This window comes from Ostrea edulis, chromosome 2 (assembly GCF_947568905.1).
Source record: "Ostrea edulis chromosome 2, xbOstEdul1.1, whole genome shotgun sequence".
NCBI classification, from domain to species: domain Eukaryota; kingdom Metazoa; phylum Mollusca; class Bivalvia; order Ostreida; family Ostreidae; genus Ostrea; species Ostrea edulis.
This window is the reverse complement of record NC_079165.1, coordinates 8,424,949-8,437,959: the sequence shown is the minus strand read 5'-3', so window position 1 is coordinate 8,437,959 and position 13,011 is coordinate 8,424,949. Positions and strand designations below refer to the sequence as shown.

The 13,011-nt window shown below is 38.7% G+C and overlaps 1 pseudogene; it reads left to right on the top strand.

Annotated features, from left to right (window-relative positions):
• Positions 1-9,583: 9,583 nt before the first annotated feature.
• On the top strand, positions 9,584-10,908 carry LOC125678682 (uncharacterized; annotated as a pseudogene).
• Positions 10,909-13,011: the final 2,103 nt, after the last annotated feature.

The following is a 13,011-nucleotide window of genomic DNA, read 5'->3' as shown; positions in this document are numbered from 1 at the left end:
ATGAAACATGTGTTCAATATCTGCAGTCATTGCTATGCTTTCCATGCGAAATCTCATTAATACTCCAATGAGACAGTTGGTCATGTTTGGCCCAAATAGAAGCACTGTATTCAAATACAAGTTTTGATATATCGCAGACGAATCGAAACCCATAGGAATCCGTCCGAGTTTCATTGGTTGATAAATACCACATATTGACAAAAACCAACGGTCTTCATCTGGTTGTAGAGGGAGTGCAATCTCCGCATGTCCCTTCTTACATATCTTGTTCATAAAATCTATAGGATTGTCCCTTTTTGACGGGTTGGTCTAAAATGACTTGTCCAATATCATGGTCCTTGGGCTTGCACACGGTTGCTAGGTAATGCAGGTATATTGGGTCGAAATGGCAAGGGGGTGGTCCATTTGCCATCTTGTTCTATATGCAGTTCCTTGCTCATGATATTGAGAAAGACACGATCGTCTGTAGACAGTCCCGGTGTTTCATCAAATGGAGTCGTTGCAATTATATCTTGATGAAATGGTGTTTTCTCGGTAATAGTGAATTGAGAGTCACATGGCTGAAACATGGAATTACGTCCATCATGATTTACTGTTTTCCTTACATTGACCGACTTTGGAATATGAGGTTTTTCCAAACACACTACGCCAATAATTGTCCATTCTAGAATAAGCCTCTGTGCAAATGGTTTGTTAGGAGCAATTCTCTTCGACAAATCATGATGAACTTCAGTCATATCTCTTCCTATCAACGATGAAATTTCCGCACAATTGTCAAATTCGGGTATGAGCGATAAAATATCTGGAAGGCGAGAGTATGCCTCCGCTATGTCAGGTGTAGGTATCTCCGACCTATTATTTGCAATTTCGTCACACTCTATAATTCTAGGTAACTTAAGTCTCTGATGTCGCGAAATACTCTGCATTCTTCCAAAGCATGATCGGCTTTATGTATGGGGGATCGTTTACTATGAACCTTTCGAGTGTGTGAATCACGAGTAATGACACGATTATTCTTCTTCTCGCTCTGAATTTTCTGATTTACCGAAAGTCCGGGATCATTTTTAAAATCACACAAACAGATGGACCATACCATCACATATCGACACTTCAAAATACTCCTTTCTGTACAATATTTATCGATACGTCATTTCGATCTTGTTTGCCCCACATTTTACTCTTCCAATGATAATCTAATCTATGCTAAAATAACACATTCTACTTGAATATCATTTCTGTAAATTGGAGGGAATATTTGTAAAGCAATCATACACCACAGTTATGATGAATACATGGGCCATCCTTTCTCAAAGCTGTAGGTTCTTCCAAATAAAACAACATATTGTAATAGTGTGGCTTCTTGTTCTTGGTATTTTTCACGGTATATTTTTGTTTAGAGTAATAAACTGTGATGTACTTTTCAACAGAAGGTAATGCACCATAGTTGTTAAGGCATTTTAATATAAAATATATTGACCTTTGCGCTACGATCTTGGCACGTGGTTTTCATAAGATTTACATGCAAGGAAAATGTGTTTTTGATATCATTCAACAATTTCTAAAAAAAAAAAAAAAAAAAAATTAAAAAGTATAAAAATCACTTTATTAAAATATCATTTTTTATTCCATATAGCATACTGTATTATTTAATAATGTTGGATATAACAACAACTTTGGTCTACAATAAATCTGTTTTAGAAATAAAATGAAGACATCTGTGCACAATGTTTGAGTATCCATACGTACCTGCTTCGTAATCTACATTTTCAGTGTTTGGTGTCACCTTTCCGATTTGGTGTATCTTATGTTTTGATTTTTCTTTCGCTTTGGCTACTATAGATGTTTGTGGTGTTTCATAAAATGGCGCTTGTTTCCTTTCTGGAGTAAGAACTGTGACATATTCTTTTTTCACAGATTCATTTTTAACTTCATTGTTTACGTAGTGAACATCTTTAGCTTCGTTCTGTTGACATTTGTATTTTCTGCAACAAAGACATTGCAAATTACAAAAATATATGCTGAAGGTCATCAAACAATCATAACTTCATCTTTGTCAATAGTTTTAAAGGTCATGACATAACTGTAAGAAAACAATTATGCCGAAAAATATCAATGACCACCCCTTATCAGTAGAATTTTGACGGGGTAAAACAAACACTAAAAAGTAATATGGAAATGTTAGAGCAATTTCATTCTCAAGTTCGTCTGCCCCCAGCCATTAATTATGTTGCTTTACAACCCACAGTCCGTTTGTGATGCCATATTCAAGTCTGCAAAAATGTTTGGTAGTTCGCAATAGGGAGGATCGAGTATGAGAACTTCGAATACTGTAAGTAGGTCATGCTGTTGGGTTGAATAATGTAGATCTGATCAAGATGTGCATGTGCACGTGGTGTCCGGTCTTTATTCTGTTTACGACGATGGTGAAGATTTATAATGCATACAGCCCAGTAGGGACCCTGATACACTAGGTTTGTTGCGGCGAGGCGACGATGGTGTTCGACGTTCGGATCCCCTGGAAACGGGGACGGGTCTTCTTGAAGATCCGGGAATGGTTAGTCGTCTAGGAGGTGGTGGATGGGTCCATCTCCTCTTCCTAGAGTCGATCGTCCACGGATCCCCACAGTATAGTCGGGGGAAGGGCTTCTTGAAGGTAGCTTGCTATTCTTCATCTGTGGTCGATTCTGTTTACATACCCTGCAGGAGTCTTTATAACCTTCGGTACTGCGTCAGTGTTTTGTGGTGTAATATATGGACCTAGGGGAAAACTCCTTATTAGTAGCATTAATCAATGAATAACAAACTTATTTGCCATGAACTTACAATTGGTAAGATGAATATGCAAATTGTAGAGGTCTTTTAATCCTTTTTGAAACGAAGAGTCCATGTGAAGCGTTCATTTAAAAAGAGAAGGAGTCGTCAAGAGTTTCTACCTACACTTAACTGAGTAAAAATAAGTTAGCATCTGATTATGTCAAATATCTTAAGTAAGACTATTTCTACAAGCACTGATATCAAATCTCTAAAATTAGACTATGCCTAAACATGCTGATATCAAATCTCTAAAATTAGACTAATTCCACATGCACTGATATAAAATCTCTAAAATTAGACTAATTCCACATGCACTGATATAAAATCTCTAAAATGAGACTATTTCTACAAGTACTGATATCGAATCTCTAAAACTTGACTATTTCGACATGCACTGATATTAAATTTATGTATTTAGACTATTTCTACATGTACTGATGGCAAATTCTGAAATGATATTAGGTCTACATGCATGGATAGAAAATCTCTGAAGTGATATTGTTTTTATATCCACCGACCTTCCTGATTCTCAACAGATAATTCTACTTCCGTCGGATTTGCTACCCCAATTGACTGTTGATATTCATTCTTCCTCGTAACTGAGTCCACATCATCCACAGAGGGAGGAACATGCAACCTAGGAAGAAAACAAATTACTTGGAATATTGTGGAAATCGGTAACATTAGCTAAAATTTGCACTTTGGTAACTTCGAGCTCAAAGCTTATGATGCATGTCGCTGTCTAAAAGTTTCTTTCATTTTAGTCTCTACAAAAAATAAAAAAAGTGAGGATCACGAACAACGATGAATCGTAAACAATATATAGCAATTTGATTGGATGATTTTTTAAATGCTGAATAAAAAAAAACATACAGAAAAGACGTAATTCTTCATTAGAACACTTCCGTGGTAACAGGCACCTGTCCCGGAGAAACGCATGCGACTTCTCCAAACTTATAGAATGGGCTGGCTGGCCCATGATAAATCAACTAGAAATTTAAATTGTCTTCCTTTTTATCACATTTTTTGTCGGCTTGTTATTCTTAATGGTGTATAACAAAACAGAGGAGAAAGAACGTTAAAAACCAACAGAAATGGCCTCGCCTACTTCATGTCGTTTTCAAAGTTATACGGTGTAATTTATTTCATGATTGGTTGTATATTGTTTAACGTCCCGCTCGAGAAGTTTTCACTTATATCATCGTGTACAACCCCACATTTCGGGATGCGGAATGGTGACTTTAGGGGGTACAGAATTCGAAGCGTGTTTTATTAGATAAGTTGACATATTTATCTTGGTTACACCTATAGAGAAAAAACTAATACGAGGGAACACAGTGATGTCCCCGCTTACTCTTACTCGTTTCCCACCTTGCAGTTCTCACCGTTTATTTGACGTGAAATTTCGGAAATCATGGAAGTAACCGCTACAGTGTTAAGTGTAGAAACCATGCATATTAGTTCTATTATATGGGGAAATTATGCTGGAGTTCCTCATTGACATTACCTTCGTGGTCTTTGGTGATAAGGTCTTCCAACAGTCTGTTGGAATCCCCATGGGCACGGATTCTTGAAGTATTCACCTATTTCTAGCACGAACTGCAAGGTGGAAAACTAGTAAGAGTAAGCGGGGACATCACTGTGTTCCGTTGTATGTTAATATAAGAGTAGTTTTATCTCTATAGCTGTAACAAAGGTAAAAATATCAACTTATCTAATAAAACACGCTTCGAATTCCTACCCCCTAAGGTCACCATTCTACATCCCCATATGTAGGGTTGTACACGGTGTATATGGAAACTTCACTGTTGCCGGGCAAGGGCTGTAAAATTTAGGCCTATGCTCGGCGCTTACGGTCTTTGAGCAGGGAGAGATCTTTAACGAGCCATACCTGCTGTGACACGGGGCCTCGGTTTTCGCGGTCTCATCCGAAGGACCGCCCCATTTAGTCGCCTCTTACGACAAGCAAGGGGTACTGAGGACCGATTCTAACCCGCATCTCCATAGGATCAGGAAAATAGGGTGTTGAAACTGTCGTGTGTATTACTGAGTTAACCCTGTTTGTTGATTGTTTCCACGCGCGGTTTATATTTACCATGGTATACCTTGATTTAGGAACACTAGTTGGATTACTGTCAGAATACAGATGTACCTTGGTGGGAGTACAGGGGCGGATCCATCTGCTTTTGATTGCATTGTTTTTATACATGTATAGTTTTTATAATTAGAAAGCTACAAGCATCTTCATGAGTGATTCGAAAATCTGCTGCGAATCTGACTAAGTTTACTTTAAAAAGTATACAGTGTGCTAGTGGACTGAAAGGCAGCAGAGCAGAGTTGAGAATCTCTTTATACAATCTCACAGGCACGAATACTATTGTATTGTTCTATTCTCTTCTCCCTTGCGAAGGAAATCGAAACAGAGCCTGTCTTGATTTCTTATGATCCAGTTTCCAACCCAATACAAAGTTATGCTGTGCATGAAAATATTTGCCTTCATTTCATGAACACAAAAACAACAGTCAACTGGCTCGACTTCAATAAACTGCAGCTACTAATGGATGAAAATTATATCAAAACAATGCCCGATTTTCCAAGACGTACGACGCTTTTCCTAGTTGCTTAATATTAGCGCGTATTCAAGTTCAGTCTAAGAATACGCCGATTTATCTCGGGGATAATTAATCGTTTGATTGAAATAAGCTTTCCGGAATATTTAGCGTCTAGCATATTTGGCTCTAAATAAATCACTCAAGTATATAAATAACCTCAGTGGCGTCATATCTTCCTTTCTATTCTAGCAGTCGAACAAATTGGTAGGTTGTATATTTGAGATATCTCAAAGTATAGAAAAATAGATACAAATCTGTTTACTTGCATCCAATATTTAGATTGTTTTCAAGCTTAGAACATTTTATACAATTATAAGTTAGCTACGTTGTCGGATGACTAACCGTTGCTTTTGATTGAATACGATACATGTGCTGATTTTTTAAAAATATATTCCATACATGTTAATCACCTCAGGTGCATCAATTGATCTGTAAGTCATTCAAGTTCACTTTGACGATATACTAGCGGAAAAAAGAAACTGTGCGTTATAAAATTTAGTATAATTTTTCTATATTTATTGTTTATATTTATAAAATCTAAACAATCGATAAAGGTGATGTTTTTGAACAATATTGGATAGTACCCGACTCAGATGCACAGGCATTTTCATGGTTAGTGAACACATGTTGTTTACTGAAGTGTTCGTACGCACTAGTTTTACTGGCCAATACTGTTTGGAGTAAGAAGTGTAAAAGGTTTGTTTGGACACTTTAAGGAAAGCACTTTAGTTTTGACAAAATTTACCCTTCTGTCATGCCACGACTCAGCGAAAACGAACGTAATCGTGCTGTTGGGATACTTCAAGCTGGAATTGCACAAAATATCGTAGCAAGACACTTTGGATTTCATCGGAACACCATCCAATCATTATGGAGACGTTTCCAACCATATGGTAACACTCGGAATCGATCACGTTCTGGGTGTCCTCGTGTGAAGTCGCGTTGACAGGACAACCACATTAGACTTGTGCACCTGAGAAATCGTTTCCAGATAGCAAGTTTGTCTGCTCGTAGCATTTCTGGATTTCGACCAATCAGTCCAAGAACTGTGTGTAATCGTCTGAGCGAGCACAACGTCAGAACAAGACGTCAAGCGGTGCGCCCAATACTGCTTCAACGTCGTCGTATCGCTAGACTAGCGTGGTGCAGACAACATCTGCGATTCATAATACAGGACTGGGCCAATATTCTGTTCACTGATGAGTCCAGATTTCATTTGAATAGCAGTAACGGCCGTTGTAGAGTGTATCGTCGCGTTGGGGAGCGGTACCAGGACCCTTGTGTTGTGCAACGTCGACAATTCGATGGAGGTAACGTTATGGTGTGGGGTGGAATAACAGCACGTGGAAGGATCCCTCTACAAATTGTGAATGGAAATCTCACCGGCGTATGCTATCGGGACGAATCTATTCAGCGCCATGTGATACCCTTCATATAGAGACAGCAAAACCACATCACTCTGCAGTAAGACAACGCAAGGCCACATGTTGTACGTGTAGTCAGGGACTTTTTTATTCAACAGAATGTCGATGTCTTGCTTTGGCTAGCTGTTTCCCCCGATGTATCGCCGATCGAGCACGCCTGGGATGAAATGGAACGACGTCTACGTCGTTTACCAAATCAGCCAGTGACATTGGCTGATTTAGGCCAGGCTTTAACCAACATCTGGAACAACATCCCTCAAACATTTCTGAACATTTTCGTGGCATCAATGAGGCGCCGTTGTCAAGCATGCGTGAATGCAAATGGTGGTCGCACGCGTTATTAACTTTGTTAATTCAAGTTCGAATACCAGTGTCTTTCGAGTGTGCTGAAATTGACGTTATTCGACGTTAACATTAATGGATTATGAAATGTTGTAACGAATATATTTGTTAACAGTATTACAAAAATAAAATTTGTTCATTGTTATTTTTTTTAAATTATTTTTTCATAAGTTAGATAATGCAGTTTCTTTTTTTCGCTAGTATATATTCATCTTCCTTACAAATTATTCACAAGCGGTTGCTAACTGAATTCATTTGGATATTCAATTTTTGCACGCAATTATATCATGCCGAAAACTAAGTGCAAGACAAAGTCACACAAGCCGGCCATGGACGAGCAAGCAACATGAAAGCGGAGGGTAGCCAAACAGCTTACGGCTACGCCTCAACGACAACATAACCCCACTACGCAAAACCAAATCATTGTCCCAACAACATCCTACCAGCCCCAACAACATCCTACCAGCCCCAACCAGCTGAACCCACATTAGTTTTGCCTGAAGCTTCCCTATACAATTTCGACAGGCCTACGCAAGTGGTGAAGAATCAGGCGGAAGCTACATCAGGTAATTCAACCATGACGTCATTGAATGTAACCTCCTTTAATTCATTTGAGGCTCCCATGTCAATGTCAGTTGGGTCAATTATTTAGGTGCCAATATTAGGGATAAAATGATATCGGGAAAATGTATTAATCTAGGCATGTTACTAGTTAGAGACTTGAACCAAACTCAAATCTCATCTCTATTGATCCTAGTGGCCAACTGGTAGCCCAACCTAAACAACAACAAAAATTCTTAACATAGACAAGTGGACAGATGCCTTCATTATTTTAATAGTATTCATTCAGCTGCACATCCTGAAAAAGTTCAGCAGCTGTTGAAATACATGCATGACATTAGGCTAGGTGCACAACGGTCACAGGGCTGGGCTGGGTCAACTATGATGAGCAATTTCGTCTTAGGGCATCAATCAATCCAATGCAATATTGGAGTGTAGTTGACACTGAAACACGTATGTTCTACATGACACCCACTACACACCCACCCATCCCATGCCTAAGGGTGGAACATGTTACGAATTTAACTACAAAGGGCCATGCTTGAGACATAATTGCCCTCATGCACACAGATGCATTAGATGTAACAACATGCATCCAATTGATATGTGCAAAGCAAATTCCTCGGGACAATTGTCTAGATCTTTTCGTCCTTCAGCATCCTAACCAGGTCAGCTCCAACAATTCAACACTAATATCCGACGACAGCACATTAGACATAATAAGCAACAACAGGCAACACCTGTGGTCTCTGGGAAAACCCCCAGTTATCACTAATTCAGTTATCCAGTATGTTCAAGACTACCTACACAGACTAGTTGCTAAAATTTTGGGTTTAGCTTTCAAACAGGGTTATAAGTTATTATATACAAATCCCAGAACTACTATTTTCCCCAATAATTTGATGTCGACAAATCACCGCAGTGATATTTTACAGGCCAAGATACACAAAGAGGTAACTGAGGGCCACATGATTGGTCCTTTTTTGGATCCACCAATCCCTAACCTTCATGTATCTCGAATTGGTGTGGTGCCAATAGGGGATGGTGGTTGGAGAATGATAACTCACTTATCTTACCCACCGCTCTCTAGTATTAACGCCTACATAGACCATAGACCCAGGAGACACAACAGTTAGGTATACCTCCTTTGATACAGTTATAAATACCATTAGTAAATTAGAGAGGGGGGCTATTAGCTAAAGCAGACATTAAAAGTGCATTTAAGTTAATGCCAATCTACCCAGGAGACTTTGAACTATTAGGACTTTACTTTAAGGGGCTTATTACATGTTACCCTTTGGCTGCTCTATTTCGTGCAAAATTTTTGAAACTTTCTCAACATTTTTGAAATGGTTGGTTAGAAAACCATCGGGTTTAGAAATGGTATATCACTATTTGGACGACTTCATTTTTGCAGGAGGGGTAGACACTAGTCATTGTCGAACATTATTTAACACATTCCACAGTATGTGCGCTAAAATGGGCATTCCCTTAAATCCCGACAAAGAGCAGAAGCCCAATATATATTTAGGTTTCGAAATCGACACGGTGAAAATGCAAATTAGGATTCCAGCTGAAAAAGAGAATTTTGTAATATTTTGGAACACCGTATTAAAAAAAACAGACCATCACTATAACATCCATGCAGAGTATTGTTGGTAAACTAAATGGTTTCGCAAAAGCATATCCTAGGAGTAGAGCATTCAACAGGCGCTTTTACATTGCTATGCTTGGAAAAACAAACAACCCTATCATCATGTCAACATTACTAAACCTATGAAACTAAACATACAGATTTGGCTTGAATTACTTACCAACTTTAGTGGGGTTATGTATTTTCCAGACACTGAATGGAGTTCTCAAGAAACCCTTCAGCTTTTCACTGATAGCTCAGGGGCCGCGTCATTAGGATGTGGGGTTTACTTTGGGGGAAAGTGGGCACACCTTCAGTGGCCAACAAGTTGGGCAGGTACTCCAAATATCCGCAACACCACATATTTGGAATTAGTACCAATTGTTTTGGCCTTCACAATCTGGGCTCAAGCACTACAAAACAAGAAAATCATCTTGCATATTGATAACTTGTCTTTGGTTCACATTATTAATAAACGATCTTCATCATCTCACCATGTAATATCCCTCATTAGGCCACTTATGCCTGTAACTTTAACAAACAGTATACAATTTAAGGCCCAACACATTCCGGGTAAACATAATGCTATAGCCGATGCTATATTTCGTCAACAGTGTTGCAGATTCAGGGACCTATTGCCTACAGCAGACCAACAGCCTCAGGTAATTCCAGCATCCTTCCACAATGCACTCTCACAGATGAAATAAATCGCCTCTTTAGGTCATCATTGGCATGTAACACAGCCCAAACACATTCAACGGGCCTACAAGCCTTTGATCAGTTTAGACTACTACAGAAATTGAGAAAAGTATGGCAACCACCATTTGAGCATATACTCATGTTTATAGCTCACTTATCCATTCGAGGGTACAAACAATCTGCTATTGCATTTCAGTGCGAAATGTTTGGATGTCGTGACCCCACGAAACATTTTCTGATAGATAAACGTTTGGAAGGTATGAAAAAATCAAACCGTGAAGGAGCACTACGCCGTCCCATTATTTTAGAAATCTCAAATTAAATTGTTCCCAAGTTGCATTTGGTATGCCATAACTCATACGAAACAAGTTTATTTGGAGCTGCTTTTACCTTGGCTTATCACGCCTTATTAAGGGTTGGGGAATTGTCCCTCTCAAAAGGTAATTCATCTAATAAAATTATTCAAGTACAGCACATTTTCGTCCAGGATTCAGCAATTAACTTGTTTATCAAGTATTCTAAGACTGACCAATGTGGGTTTGGTACCACCCTATCTATTAGAACCACTAAACAAGTTTCCTGCCCTGTCATGGCGATGACCAAATATTTACAAGTACGTCCAAATGTCGCAGGTCTCCTGTTTTGGCAATATCCCTGCAAAACATTGACTCATTATCAATTATCCTCAATGTTGTCTAAAATCCTCAATGTACTAGGCATTGATAGTAAACTATATAAATCACATTCTTTCAGAATAGGCGCAGCTACAATGAGGGCTCAACAGGAGCACTCAGAACAAGCTCTCTGGTCGCTGGACATCTAATGTTTTTAAATGACACATTCGGAACAGCTAAATAAGCTAGCTGCCCTTTCCAATTTGAGCAACATCATTAATTTAACTTTGAATGCGGGTGACACAGCAAACTTGTATTGTGTCAATACTGGTTGTATTTGCTACATTACTAACACAAATCAAGTGGTTTCAGATCCAGTTAATGTGTGGATAGTGGGTTCTTCTATCATCAAGCGAGTAACAGTTGCTGCTACCTGCAGGACAGGATGCCTGGGCCTCACTATCCCAAATGTAAATATTTGGTGGCAAGGGTACAGTGGTATGAGACTTTTAGATCTTGTTCCGAAATTGAAATACCTGAAAAAATTGAATTTAGGTAATACACCTAAAATGGTCATCATCTATTGTGGGGCTAACAACATAGGTGTCATGCACATAAGGTGCCTGCTATATGTCATACGACACATTTTATTTGAGTATAAGAATTTGTTTCCTGATTCCAAGCTGAACATTTTCGTGGCATCAATGAGAAGGTCATGGAGATATTTCACTAATGCAAGGTGAAGATAACGAACAGTGATCAATCTCATAACTCCTACAAGCAATACAAAATAGATAGTTGGGCAAACACGGACCCCTGGACACACCAGAGGTGGGATCAGGTGCCTATGAGGAATAAGCATCCCCTGTTGACCGGTTGACCGGTCACACCCGCCGTGAGCCCCATATCCTGATCAGGTAAACGGAGTTATCCGCAGTCAATATTAGATCAATGAATAAAGCTAGGGCCCGGTTAGATCGAGTGGCAATTAGATCAGTTGTTGCACTGGGAGGGGCATTCATCAAGCACCCCCAATTCAATGCCAGTTTTACTCAGTTGTTTGACAATGACGGTGTACATTTATCTCAACTAGGAAATAATTTGTTTTTGAATAATTTGCAGGGCCAATTTAGCACTTCATGGGTGGTGATGGCAATAGGTACCCATAATAAATCATCCCTGTTCGCACTACTATGGCGCTGGTAAACGTTGACTGTTTGAGGTGATTTGTGACACCGTTATCAATATTGGGGTGACTTATTGGTGGCGGATGCACTTGTGTGCATGTGGCATTCTCATCAAAACTTTGTGATTAACTTGTATATTTGCTGTTGCGAAAATAGCCTACCTTTTAAACTTTGATTTTTTGACTTTCAAACAATATGTGTATTGGACATTTATGGTCATGGGATATTGGACCATTGGACTTAACAATTGGACATTTATATTGATGAGATATTGGTCCATTAGACATTTATATTGATGGAATATTGGCCCACTGATCAATCATATTACATTGATGTGACATTGTTAATGGGATATTGTACATTTCTCTTGTGCGTGGCGTTGTGCATTCGAGAACGTCCTATACCCAATGTACAATCTAGCCCACTTGGGGTCACTACTCGTATTGTACATTGTTGGGGGGGGGACCCGGCAGCCGCCCCTATACTTATTGTCCAATTGAATTCACCGCGATCAAATACGCCAAACATAAAAAAATTTCTCAAGTAAATATGATGTGTGCCTTTCTGTTCTATTACATCTAAGATAAATACAATAAAGTAGATATTCCTTAAATATTTTTAAACATCTCCGGATTAACAGCCATTAACACCTTTTACATGAAAAAACGCCATGGGTATTTAATCATAAATTGAACATAGCTATTGTTTTGAGTTTATTTACATAAACATTAATTGCAACTAATGTACAAAATAATAGATTTTGGTCGGCACAATTACATGTCAATGTTTTCATTCCCAAAAGCACACTCTTTCTTAAATGGATACATAAACGTTGGTAGATGAACTCGTAGGTCTACTTATTTAATAAGCAACACTATGGAGCAGGTGTCAGATTAAGTTCAGAGAGGTTAAAACGTTCCAATGCCATAGCGTTCAATATAAAATATACACATGCCTACGATAATTGGAATCAAACTATTACCATGTAGCAGGAGACAAATTTTGGCATGTATAACTGATGCTGCACAAAATTACCAATTCATTCATTCATTCAAATTTTATTTCCCTCCGCAGAGGATCATGACTTGACATAATAATCATAGCATTACAAAATTACCAATTGTT